Source organism: Nomascus leucogenys, chromosome 21 (genome assembly GCF_006542625.1).
Source record: "Nomascus leucogenys isolate Asia chromosome 21, Asia_NLE_v1, whole genome shotgun sequence".
NCBI classification, from domain to species: Eukaryota; Metazoa; Chordata; class Mammalia; order Primates; family Hylobatidae; genus Nomascus; species Nomascus leucogenys.
In genome coordinates, this window is record NC_044401.1 from 56,022,792 (window position 1) to 56,035,736 (window position 12,945).

The 12,945-nt window shown below is 45.0% G+C and overlaps 1 protein-coding gene across 7 annotated transcripts in view; it reads left to right on the top strand.

Annotated features, from left to right (window-relative positions):
• SRGAP3 (SLIT-ROBO Rho GTPase activating protein 3) overlaps window positions 1-12,945 on the top strand; it is a 276,271-nt gene that overhangs the window by 47,820 nt on the left and 215,506 nt on the right. The gene's annotated exons all lie outside the window — the stretch shown is intronic.

Genomic DNA, 12,945 nt, shown 5'->3' on the forward strand with positions numbered 1-12,945 from the left:
CAGGGTCCCCAGTCCAACTGCCTCAAGGGCGAGCTAATTTGGCTGCTGCTCCCGCCATAGCTGTTTCCATGGATACATTTCAAGCCTCAGTCTGGTCATCTTCAAAAGCATCAAAGGCAGCAAACCCCATCCATGCATAATCTTTTGTTATAGCCCCACAAATAGCTTTTGTTATAACCCATTCCCCGCCTCCCTCCCCCGCATCCTCCAAACCAAAGAAACTGGCTTCACTGTGGCACAGTCCTCTAGCAAAAGAAGCATTCGACTTTTTTCTGGAAGTTGGAAGACCTGAGTTTGAAACCCATCCTTGCCATTTGTAAAATGCAAATAGTAACACCCAAGGCACAGAGTTGTTGTAAGGATTCAATGAGATACATGGATCTGGATCTGAAAATGCACAGCACATTGCCTGGCCTATGGTAGGTCTTCATGAAATGTTGGTGTCTTTCCTTTCTCTTTATCAGTTAGGCAATTTAAGAATTACATCCCTCCAGTAGCACTCAAGTCTCTGTAACGTGTCTCCTTGAGTGTTACATGCACTTGATACAGAATAAGCTCTCCTTGATGTCAGTGTACTCTCCCTGATGACAAACGCCAAGTCATTGGTGATTGGAGCCTCAGAGGGTGTCTCTTGACTGTTCTTTCTGCTGACTCCCTAGTTAGGAAGGAACCAGTTATAGGGTCCTGAAGGCAAGTGGGCTGGTCTTTTTCTCCCTTGTCAAGGCCAGGCCTTTGCTGGGAGCAGGCAGAGGCACACAGGGCGGGGACGTTCCTTGCCTCTGGAGAGTCTGTTCCAGCAGATGGCTCTGCTGCAGTTCTGCTTAGGAGGTTAATGGACACCAGATGTCTCAGCAGGCAAGTTTTCATTTTCTCCTGGAACCACTTAATTTGGCTGAACATCTGCCTTGGCTTCCAGGCTTTTCTATCACCTGAGCTTCAACACTGGGTCAGTGGCCAGTGGATGTCGGAGGAGCTTACAGTCCCTTTTCCTCACCTGGGGTCTTGGGGGCTGGGAGTGCCAGCCTGATTTGTGGGTTAAAGGTGGTGGTTGAAAGGGCAGGCATGGGGCATGGTTGGCTTCCATCACTGTCCTTCATGTCTGGTCTGTTGTCACCAAGCCTTCCTATTGGAAAACCAATATTAAGCCAACAAAATGGTGTGTGCCTGAATGGGGAATATATCCATCTGGACCAGGATTGGCTGATTGTCAAGAGCAGAGGGAGGCCTCTGGAATTGGCTTGAGGGAGGTACCAACATGCTGACCCTCCTCTGCTTCAGGGCCTCCCTTGGTGCGTTTCCAAATCACTGGCAGCTGATCATCTCTGGGTAGTTGTGACTTGAGTTTTGTTTGGAAAGTGCCATTCTGTTACTGGTACCGCTGGTTTTTAAATGACAGTGTGTGTCAGCCTGGCCTAAGGACCTTAGTAAGCTGTAGATTGCTGGGCCCCACCATGGGATTCAATATGTCTATGGTAGAGCCCGGGAATCTGCATTTGAAGCAAGCACCCCGGGTAATATTGATGTACGTGGTCTTTGGACTGTGCAGAACAATACTGCTTGGAACCCTGTCTTTTTGGGATCTGGAAATTTCTTCTGCTTTCTATCCCAGGGAGGCACACACACATTCATGGTCTTCCTTCTTTGCCTGGGAAACTACTCATCCAGTAAGACCCAGTGGCTTCAGCTGTGAGACCTTTTCAGCCCACGCCTTTTTGGGGGCAGAATTACTTGCTTTCTCCTTATTGCTTCTATAACATTTTGCAGGTACTTTTATAGGATGGCACTGCTCACGTTTACTATGGTCTTTTGTGTGTTCCTTTTTGGCTGGGAGCTTGTCTTTTTCATCTTTCTATTTGTGCTGGAACATAGCAAAATAGCATGTCATAGGCACCAATAAATACATATTGAGTGAATGAAAGAATCCTTGTCCAACCCCCTAAATATTAATAACATATTCTTACAGTATATAGGATCTTTCTAAAGTTTATTCAAATGAAACAATTTTAGTTTTGATAATGTAGCTTATTTATCTTAAAAAAATATATTGGTGACATATAAAGGACACATACTTTTTCTTTTTACAGCTCATGGTACTAGTCCTCATGGGACACAGTTTACCTTCTTGGCTGTAGCTATGCTCCCCTCCCAGCACACAAGCGGTGCCTTGCATACAGCCACCATATTGTCAGCCTCTCCTTTAATCAACTTGCATTTAAATGCCATTTTCCTGGTTACTAGCCAACCTATAGCCTGATAGTGTGACCTGCAATTCATAAGTCCTTTCTGAAGGCTTGAATTTTTCTTAAGCATTTATACTGGTTTTTCATTTCTTTTTTGTCATTGTTCCTTTATTTAAGAGCTCAATGGTGTCTGTCTCAATGGCACATATCCAGGGGACAGAGACCAAGTGTTTGTAAATCTTTTTGGATGGGGCTTGGCATGTCAAGAAAGAATGAATAATTGTAGAGTGCTCATATAGTTTATAAAGCACTTTCCCATCAGCCATTCTTTGAGTTAGAGAATACGATTGCTTCCCCTTTAGGGACTCAATAACTAGGAAGAGATACAGCCAAAAATTGAATGCAGTTCTTTAAATCCCATGCTCTCGAAAATGATCATTGCAGCACTATTTATAATAAAAAACAAACAAAAGCAGAACCTATATAATAATGTTACAACTCTTTGATGGAATATTATACAGCGATTAGAAAAGAGGCCTCTAGAGGTGATGGAGCCACATGGAAAATATTGTCACAGCAGTCATATAAAGTGAACAAAGAAAAAAACAAAGGACATTGGAAACCATTTGATTGGTGGTGGGAGGTAAAATGCCATGGCTTAAAAAAAAATCTCAATCAGCAGTGCTAGCACATTGGTGTGATTGAAACACAGGAACACAAAACTGAACCCTCCACCCCCACTTCTGCCAGTACATATTTGCATTTATGAATGCTTCTGAGGTGCTGATGAAGTGAGAACAACTTTCAGCTGGAGCAGAGAGGTAGCGCGTGTGAGTGAGTCGCAGGAGTGTGGTCTGATGCAGATGATTAAGCCCATTGCAAATGCAGAATTAAGTAACTCTGATAACGGAGCCCTTGAGCATCCTTCTTGGAGATTAAACCTTTCAGGCTTTTAGCAGCTGAGAGGTGCTGGGGATTGGAGATAGCTGGCTTAAAAAGGATGGGAAGGGGGGCAGATATTGGATCGGGACAGGAAGGAAAATGCACCACATTCAGGTCAGGATTCTGTTCTGAAATTGGCTGTTGCTGTGAGAAGTGCTGGAAAATGTCCCATTATCTGGAGAGAGAGGACAGTGTGTCTGCTTGCTGCCTGTCTTTTCTTGCTTGTCTTTCTACAGGCTGAGGTTTTAATTTTCTGTACTGGCTGATTCTTCCAGTTTGTGTATGAGTTTTCATTCTTGTTTGGTGCCTGGGCCTGTTTTACATGTGAATGCTCTTTCGAAGAAAGGACAGTCATAGCCCCGTTTGCTGGGGAGAGAAAGGACGAGGCCTCTGGGCCCTGCAACCTCTTCCTTGCACCTGTTGACCTATTCAACCCGTGCATACATAGTGTGCACCTTTCCTGTGCTAGACACAGTGCCAGGTGCTGGGAGTAGACAGACATGGTCTTTGCCTTCATGGAGCTTACGATTAAACAGTGGTTGCTCAGGACTGGATACATAATTTGCAGGGCCCTGTACAAATGAAAAGGTAAAGCCCCTTTTCAAAAATTAAGAGTTTCAAGACAGTGCTAGCAGAGCACCAAACCAAGCACTGGCTACTGAATGCTAGTAGGTAGATTGCTGGTAGGTAGAATGCTAGGTAGATTGTAAGCCCAGGAAGCTGGCCCCGTGGTTTCTTCAGGGAACCTTGTATAAGGATAGGGAGTTATTCCTTCCTTATTACCCCAATCTTCCTCATCACTGCATGTGGGGATTGAACAGCCTCTGAAGAAGAAGGTGTCTTCCTTGACTCAGTGGGCCTATGTAGAGAAATAATAAAACACAGATAAAAGGCAAGACAAACATTAAGTAAATACTGGTTGCCCGAGACATGTAGCTAAGACCATGTAGACATATAAAGAATGTTCAACTTTTTTGGAAACATCTGAACATAAATCAGATGTAATGACAGAAAGCCTTGTCATCCAATGTTCCGTGGAGCAAATACGCTGTGACCAGTCTAATTGTTACAGACTTGAAAGACAGTCTCTATAGAAAGGCTTGTGCCCTGTATGATAACACAATTTACCAGTTTCTTTTTTTTTTTTTGAGACGGAGTCTCGCTCTGTCGCCCAGGCTGGAGTGCAGTGGCGCAATCTCGGCTCACTGCAAGCTCCGCCTCCCGGGTTCACGCCATTCTCCTGCCTCAGCCTCTCCGAGTAGCTGGGACTACAGGTGCCCGCCACCACGCCCGGCTAATTTTTTGTATTTTTAGTAGAGACGGGGTTTCACCGTGGTCTCGATCTCCTGACCTCGTGATCCTCCCGCCTCGGCCTCCCAAAGTGCTGGGATTACAAGCGTGAGCCACCGCGCCTGGCCACAATTTACCAGTTTCTATAAAGCAACAGACAACCTACCTGGAAGTCATAATAAAATGAAGAATAACTACAATAGAATAGTTTTTGTATTTCCCAAATATTCTCTGGAATATTATTTTTAAGAAAGAGATTCTAACTAACTTGGGTAATTTGACAAATAAGTTTTGGAAAGGCTCATATTCTATTCCCTCTTGGAGATACATAATTCATATTAAAGTCCCATGGCTGTGAGGGAAGCCCTTTAAACTTTTAACACAATGTTATCTGATTATGACGCCTCTTTTAGAAAGTAATAACTAATAACAATGTAGTTAGAGAACAGGGATTCTGAAGCATATGCTTTGGAAAATGCTGGTGATGTACTTCTAAACTTCTGAGATGCATGATCTGGGATCACAGGATCTGGGTTTCAGAGCCACTCATAACTATGGACAGGTTACGTGGTCTTCTGGAGTCTGTCACCCAATCTGTTAAATAAAAATACCCACATGACACAGTTGTGTGGTTTAAATGAGACAGTACAAAATGAGAAGGAACATTTTGCAAACTGTGAAGTTGTCAAGCGTTTAGTGATTATTGAATTGATACTGAAATAGTAACTATTATCTCTGTTTGAAAGTGGGTAAACTGAGACCTGGAGCAATTAAGGAGGCTGGAGTTCCATAGCTATTTCATGGCAGAGCCAATCTCCCAATTCACAGTTCTCAGCAGGATGACTTTAAAACCAACTTTGCTTGTAGATTTTAGTTTGGAAAACAGGCCACCTTTTTGACAGGCATGTCCTGTGGAACAGCTAGAGGCAGAGGCTGGCATCAAAATGCCAACTTTTCTTTCCTTTCTAGCATTGACATCTGATGTTAGCAGAATGATGAATTCAGGGGTGACAGATTTCTAGAGGATTTGTGTCCTCTTTAGGCCAGTACACCCTGTCGTCTATACGAATCCCTTTTCTACCCTGAAAACCATCACTGAGGCTGATTTAAAAGGGAAGGTGGCTTTTCTTGTCATGAGTGAAAAAGAACCTGGTATGTTCTCTGTTGTGCATCTTTGAATGGGGAGGACGAAAACTTTGGAGAGGTGTGTTTTAGAAAAGAATATGTTGTTTTTCTTCCTTCTTTAAAATGGAAATCATGCCAGAGTGGAAAATGTAGAAACGGGGATTAGAAGACCTGGGTTTTAATCCTGTTTCTGCACCTAACTGACTGCCTGACCTTTGGCTGTTCCCTTACTTTATCTGGGTGCAAGTTTGCTATCTTAAAATAAGAGTATTGGACTAGTTTGCAAAATTTAGGGTTTTTGTGTCTTTGCATTTTTCCATGTTTGTGTCACCTTTATTATTTTCTGCATATTTTTCTTTAAACTGATCCATCTATTCTGTACAAATTGTTTTGGAGGGAAATGTTATAAACTTCTGCAAATAAAAAGTCAGCACTGATACTGTATATTGGAGGTAACTCTAAGACAAAAGATAGGCTAGTTCAGGGGGCACTTTTTTGTTATGTATATTTCGTCTCAGTTAAAAAATTAAAAACAAAGAAAAAGCAAAAATAAGAGCAAAGAAAACATAAAACGCAACTATTAAAATAAATATACTGTATTTACTCTTTTACAACTGAAAGCTTTCATCCATCAGTGGCAGTAGATGATCCAAAGACGACCTTCTGGCTCCAAAGGTTTTGGTACAGATGATGTTTCTAGTGCAAACTAGGACACCATACTGCCCTTGCCAGAGAGCCACACATCTTTCTTAATCACACTGTAGCCATGGAAACACCCCCTCCTCCAACTTTGGCTGTCCTTAATGGGTGGTCCCCAGGGCTTGTCTCTAGGAAAACCCTGCCCCGCCTGGCAGACGGACTTGTCAAATGCATGGTTGTTGGTTTCACCTGGATTAAACTGCTCTCTCCATCTGGAGGGTTCCTGGCTTTCATTTCCAAATCAAAATCCTACTCACTCTTTGGATCCCACCTCCTGCATAAAGCTTCCTGGGATTCCTCCTAAGCCACAATGATCTTTTCTAAATTTTCTCCCTAAATTTTCACTCTGTACAAGTATTTTCGATTGGGTTGTTTTCTTTTTTGTTGTTTATTTTGGAGACAGGGTCTTGCTCTATCACCCAGGCTGGAGTGCAGTGGTGTGATCATGGCTCACTGTAGCCTCAAACTCTTGGGCCCAAGTGATCCTCCTGCCTCAGCCTCATGATTAGCAAGGACTGCAGGTGCACACCAGCACTCCTGGCTGACTTTTTAATTTTTTGTAGAGATGGAGTCTTGCTGTGTTGCTCAGGCTGGTCTTGAACTCCTAGGCTCAAGTGATCCTCCCACCTTGACCTTCCAAAGTGCTGGGATTATAGGTGTGAGCTAGTGTGCATGGCTTAGGTTGAGTTTTTTAGAAATAGAGCCTGAGACGGGGCCTTGGGTGCATGCTGTTTATTGGCGTGCCTTTCTGGAAATACCTGTAAGGAGGTGGCAACAGAAGGATGGGGAGGGGGAGGAGCTGAGGGAGGAAGTGGCTTCAGGTGAGCCTAGTCTGAGCCTCATCCATGGGAGCTCTGGTATTAATCACACCACAAGTTGTTCCTCACCCCTAGATGAGATGAACAGTCAGCTTTTTGTATCCTCATGTCATCAGTCACTGGCCTCAGGCTGGCAGGGAGGGAGTGGGGGTAAACCAGTGTTGTGTTGGACCTGGCCCTTACGAGCTTGTGGTGGTCACGTTTTTAGGAATGTTGTGAGCCACTATTAACAATTAAATCGTATCAAGTTATAATTAAGTAAATAATGCTAAAACAATGGAAATACACATTCAAAAGTCATCACTTCCTAATTATTTTACTACAGTTTTAAAAATCTGTGCACTTGCAGTTATTTTTGGCTATTGGATCTTTGTGGTGGAAATACTATATGATGGAGAGCTATGTGCATCACTCCACAACCCCACCTTCGATGATGTCTTGCTGGGAGCTTGGAGTTGGCCATGGTGGGAATATTTACACCAGGGAAAGTGGCAGATACTCAAGCTAGGGCTCCTCCTACCCCACCAGAAAGTGGCTGCTAAACATTTGTCAACACAGCACTGGGTGTATCTCCCTCATCAGCTGGGTGTGGGGATGGTGGGGGTGGCAATTCTCCAGAGGACAGGGCAGCTGTGAGCCACTGGTAGCCACCACTCAAAGCAGCCAAGGGATGGTACATGGCCTGGGAACGGGGATCTGGACAGGGCACAGTGTTCTCTATGGCAAGTTATTTGAAATTTTATTCACGTCCTGACTTGTGGCATCCTGTCATTAGGTTTTTATTGGAGAGGGAAGAACAATAGAAGCCTGGAGCCCTGGGTTCTAGTGTTGACTTTGCCACTATCTTGCTGTGTGACTTTGGGAGAAGGTTGTTTTACATCTCTGTTTTCTCACCCATGAAAATAGGGGATCAGATGACCTCTCAGGAGGCTTTCAGCCCTGCACAGCCTCAGACTATGTGATCTTCTCAGCTGTTGCCACCTAAGTTAGGAGCATGAGTACAGAAACCATGTCTCATTGTATTACCTGCAGAACCCAGCACGTGAAACTTTCCTCCCTAGTCTCCAGACTTAGAGACCCAATCGTAAAAATAGATAACATTTATTGAGCACCTACTGAATAGAATACATTTTAGATCTTAGCTCATCTAATCTGTATATCAACGTTATGACATAGGTTTTTTTTTTTTTTCTATTTTACAGATGAGAAAATCGAGGCTCAGAAATATGAAATTACTTGTCCAGTCACACAGCTAGTAAATGGCCCATTTGGAATTCCAGCCCCAGTTGGCTTGTGCTTTCATGCATTTTCCATATTACCCTATTGGAAAAGGATTTAGAATAGGCTCTTGCTACATCAGGGTCCCATTTGGGATCTAGAGATTGCTTGGTTTCATCTCCCCTTCCACCTATTCTCTGTCTTGCTCAGTCTCAGTTCTCTTTCTTCTGGGTGGAATGGGTTGTAAGCCCCTTTGCAACTCAGGCCATTGTAACTGTTGAATAGGCAAATGAAGGAGGAAGGCTCCGAGGATGGAAGCCAGCTGTGCACTTGGCTGATGGTCTGGGATGCACAGAGGTGGGATGGGGTGGGTGAGCAATGGGAGGCTGCTAATGAGTGTTTCCCAGTGATGCCTCCGAGGGTGGCTGCAGCCTCTGCGCTGCTGTTTGGGGTTGTTGGAGCCATCACAGCACAGCCAGGATTTGCCCTTAGGCTTAGTGACAGGTTGGATCACCTTCGCTCAGAAGGCCTGGCCACTCTTTGCGATGTCTGGTCTGTGGTGTGGATGATGGCAGCTGACGTGGACTCCTCGCGACTTGGAAATGCATAAAGTGCAGCTTAGCCCCAGGCCATGGGGAGACGTTCTGTGCAGCCCCCAGAGCCTTTGTTTCTCATGATTTCATTCATCCCTGTCCCCAACCCCCACCCAGTGTCACAGGGATCTTAGTCCCACCTCCCCAGGGTCTGGCCCAGGACCCCCATCTCCCACCAGCACTTGGTGTTTGAAACCTCCTCACATAGCTGTGGTTTATTTAGGCCCCTGCCACCCACCTGGGCACCTCCTCTGCATGGCTCCCCATTTCACAGAAGGTGCTGATGCCTTTCTTGTGATTCTGCCAGCAGAGAAACTGAGGTCAGGGAGATCGGCCAAGCACACTTTTTGGTGGCTTTTAAGGAGGAACGATCAGTTAGTGATCACTGTGGGCAGAGGGCTAAGGGGATGGCTTCAAGGAGAGAAAAAAGAGCAATCGGGTGGTTCCTGAATTGTAGAAATGAACACAGTGAAAGTACCAGGCTGGGCTTGGGGGTCAGAACCTCCCTCAAGCCCCTGAACATCAGCTTCACCACTCAGGATTTCTCACTTCAGTGACTGGCTTCATCATTCCTCCAATTGCCCAGGCCAGAAATCTGGGAGTCATCCTTGACTTGTCTCCCTCACCCCACAGTCTAATTGGCTGGGAAATCTTGTTGTATCTATTTTCTGTCTCCTGAGTTTAGTCCTTTGCTGTGGCCACTGGCCACTACCAAGGGCCCACCGGCTCTTACCTGGACTGGTTCAGCCATCTCTTTTCAGGCCTTGGTCTTTCTGCTTCAGCTCTCCTCCCTCAGCTCCCCCATCCATTCCCCTCTGCAGTCAGAAGTGTCTTCTAGAGGTGTACATTTGGCCTTATCATGTCAGCTCCAGGTTAGAGCCTGGAGTTACTGTAACGATTACCTCCAGGGCGAAGTTCAGACTCATTAGCCTTCCAGGAAAAGCAGCTCTTCTTGCCCTGCTCCTGTTTGACTCTCTGTGATGGGGGTCCCAAAACTACCTTAGGTTTGATGATTCACTTGAGGGACTCACAAAAATTAGAAAAGCTGTTATACTCATGGTTATGGTTCATTGCAGCAAAAGGAGACAGATTAAAATCATCCAAGGAAAAAGGTGCATAGGTCGGAGTCCAGGGAGACACCAGGCATAAATTTCCAGTTGTCCCCTCCCAGGGGAGTCACTTGGATAGCGCTGAACTCTCCCAGCAATGATGTGTGAAAAACATAGCAGGGAAACCCAACTGCCCCTTGGTGTCCAGGGTTTTTGTTAGGAGAAGGGAGTCAGTCACGGAGGTATGAGTCACCCATGTGACTGACCTTGGCTACTCAGTCTCTATGCAACCCCTGCACGCCTGGAATCAAACCAATATAGCATGGGCTAGGACTCCAGGTAAACAAAAACAGGCCTTTATCATGAATGACACTGTTAGCATAAACTATGTGGGGTGGCCCAAAGCCCCAGTAATACAAATATACCTGTTCCATCAGGCACAATATTCCAAGGGCTCAGAGTTTATTTCCCGGGGACTGGTCAAGGGCCAGTTCTTTCTTTGGAAGGTGCAGAGTTTGAGGACCCCAAGCCAGTGGAGTTAACCCTTTATTGCATACCTCACATCCACGATTCTCTCCAGTATTAGGCCATTCTTGCATTGCTATAAAGGAATACCTGAGACTGGGTGATTTATAAAGGAAAGACATTTAATTGGCTCATGGTTCTGCAGGCTTTACAGGAAACAAGGTGCCAACATCTTCTGGGGAGGCCTCAGGAAACTTACAATCATGGTGGAACCTGAAAGGGGAGTAGGCATATCACATGGCAAAAACAGGAGTGAGAGAAAGTGAGGGGGGAGATGCTATACACTTTTAAATAACCAGAACTCACCAGAACTCACTATCATGAGGACAGTACCAAGGGGGATTGTGCTAAACCATTCATGAGAAATCCGCCTCCATGATCCAATCACCTTTTACCAGGGCTCACCTCCAACACTGGATTATAGTTCAATGCAAGATTTGAATGGGGACACACATCCAAATGATATAATCTCCCATATTTCCCACATTCCAGCCATATTATTTAGCTTGCACTTTCATGACTCTGCCTTTGCACATACTGTTCCTTTTGCCTTGAATTCCCTTCTGCCTCATCTTCCCTAGTCTAACTGGAGAGCTCTGACTCATCCCGTCCTGTGTGGAGGCTTCCCTGATGCCCCAGGCAGGCTGAGTTTCCTCCTTCCTGTGTACACAGGCACTGTCAATGCCTGCCGTAATTTGTGGATTCTTCAACATCCTGTGGATGGGTTCAGGTCTATTTTCCACACAATAGGAAACACTATTAGCTCCTTTAGCATGAGAAATGTGCAGTCCATTAAAATGTTTATTTTATGTTTTTCCAATGATAAAAGGAATACTTGCTCATGGTAGAGAAATTTGGGCAGCATATTCCTTTTCAGCTTTTTCTCTCCAATGTTTTCCGTGTGCGAATCATTATAATCCGGGAGACCATAGTGCCTGGGCCTGGGTTTGCCTCCACAGGGCTGCTAATGTTGTTCCAATCTCTCTGAAGTGGTGAATGAGGGCGACTCCACACCTATGCTCTCCCAGCCTCCAGAGACTTGTGGGAACTGAGGACAGAGTGTGGAGGAGGGGGAGGAGAAACTCCTTTTTTTCTTTTGTAGGAAGAAGAGGTGGGGTAGTGATGGAGTAAGGGAAGACTTCCCAAAGAAGTTGACATTTGGGCCAGAACTTGAAGGAACTTTAGGATTTTGCTCAGGGATGGGAGGGAAGAACTTTCCAGGCCAAGGTCATGGAACAAAGGGGTGACTGGCTGAGCTCAAGGCGGTGGGGCTCCCCTCCCCTAAGGGTCCCCAGCCCTGGGATGTGACATATCACTTGACTTTCCTTTGATCCTACACAGGAGTTGTTTCCAGGGGGCCACCCTTACTGAGCTGCTGACCCCAAGTTCTGTTTTAGTCATGGGGCTTCTTTGTTTGTTTTGTCATTTGGCTCTGGATGTGTGTGAAATCCTATTTCAGGTCCCAAATAGCTGACTGACTAAAACTTAATGAAACAAAAAGATGGAGGAAATGTGCACTAAAACAGTTGTTGAGTGACCCCAGGTAGCTTCAGTGCATGCCAGCTTTAAGCCTATAAATACATTGATGGGCACCTCTTTCTCTTCTGAAACAGCAAGCCCTGGGATTGGAGCCAGCCGGTGATATTCCATTATACTACATTTTCAGTTTTAGGGAATCTTTGGAGCAAAATGGGACCTTTTGGGGCCAACCTGTCATACTCAAGACCATGGCGAAACCTATCTGTTCATGCCAAGAGCTCAGCGTCCTACCTGAGTCCTGCTGAATTGCCTGTTCTCATCTCCTGCCTACTAAATCACTCACTGGTGCTTCCTGTCATGGTAACTAGGACTTTCCACTCCTTATTCTGCAGCCTTTGACATCACCAGGGCTGAAAAGATCACTGGGCCTTCATGGGGTATTTTTCCAATGCGAATTGACTTTGTATGTGTTGGTGAAATTACCAGAATCTTCCACCGATTGTGTGAGGATGTTTCTAGACCCAGTTCTGTTCTTTTCTTGCCGTGTGTTAATCTCTACTTTGTCACTTACTGGTCCTGGGTTATTGGATGGGTTACTTGACCACTCTTGTGTGTCAATTTCACCTGTTAAGTGGGGATGATTATTTCTCAGTGTTCTGGCAGGATTAAATGTGAATATACATGAAAAGCACTTAGAATAGTACTTGGCACATAGTAAGCATTTAGAAATGGTTATAGTATTGTGACTGTACTCTTAGATCCATCTCCTGTTTTAAACTCTGGATTATAGGAAAATAAGAGATTCAGGGAGAGCTGGGTTCGTTTTATCAATTTACTCTGTGATGCTGGGTGTCAATTCTTCCTCTAAGGCCTTAATTTGGCCACAGTGAAAATGACGGGTGGATTCAATCAGGAATGACAGAGACATGAAGGACATGAAACTTCTGGATTTTCTCACCCATTTCCTGCTGGTCCCAGACATGCTCTCAGACTATTCTGAATATAGCCCTCCTGGCAGCCATTGTAA